We start from the raw sequence: 1,148 nt of genomic DNA, 5'->3' as shown, positions 1-1,148 counted from the left end.
TGATGTGACTGGAAAACAATCTTATACACTCTAGATGTTTCGACGTAATTCTTGCGTCATGAAATATTAACTCACAAATAGATTAATTAATACTACCTACACTAAACAGTCTTTTATATCTGACAATGGATCTTCATTAAATTTGGATGTAGTTTCATTAGGTCCATGGGGAGATATATATACAAACTAGCATTTTCACATTTTGTGTTTTGCAGATTTTATGGGCGTTTTTTACAATTTCATATAAGGGAAGCAACTTTTCATGTTCTAAGATAACCTTTCATTAATCACGAATTTACATAACTTTGGTCCAGGGGACAGGTACTCCAGCCAGTTTACAATATAGTTTACTAAAGAAAAATAATATACATGCTGCGTCAGCGAGGTCACGTGACTAGTGTCACGCCACTTCTCTCGAACCTTCGGGAGATTACTAGATATAGGGTAGGCTGGTATATATATATAAAAGGGTGACAACGTGACGGAATAATGTGTGTGTAGACAGTGAGTAATTGATCTGCTGTCAGAGAGTATTATTGAGCACATTCGTTGTTATAGCGTTTGTTTTAGCACGATTGTTGAAATTAAGTGCATCGTAAAGTTATATTCGGAAAGAGTAAACCAGTTTTATTAAGTAAGGACTTGTGTCGCTAAAGTTTCGTCGCAACGAAGTTACGAAAGTTAATTAACAAACGGAGACGTAACAAATTGGTGTCAGAAGTGGGATAAAGAAAAAATGGAAACGAGAAGCGGCAAATCAAACTATAGCATAGCAGACTTGATGGCAGCAATACAAGAGCACCAAAAGAAACAAGAAGAACGAGAAAAGAAACAAGAAGAGAAGAGATTACAACAGTTGTTGGAGGAAAAAGAAAAGAAACAAGAAGAAAGATTACAGAAGTGGCAAGAAAACCTACAACAATGGAGCTCGAACAACAAAATAAACAAGAGAGATTACAGCAGTTGTTGGAGGAAAAAGAAAAGAAACAAGAAGAGAAATTACAGCAGTGGTTGGAGGAAAAAAGAAATAAACAAGAAGAGAGATTACAGCAGTGGTTAGAGGAAAAAGAAAAGAAACAAGAAGAGAAATTACAGCAGTGGTTGGAGAAAAAAAGAAATAAACAAGAAGAGAGATTACAGCAGTGGTT

The sequence above is a fragment of the Limulus polyphemus genome, unplaced genomic scaffold, assembly GCF_000517525.1.
Source record: "Limulus polyphemus unplaced genomic scaffold, Limulus_polyphemus-2.1.2 Scaffold1902, whole genome shotgun sequence".
Taxonomy (NCBI): Eukaryota; Metazoa; Arthropoda; class Merostomata; order Xiphosura; family Limulidae; genus Limulus; species Limulus polyphemus.
Note: the sequence above shows the minus strand (reverse complement) of the source record.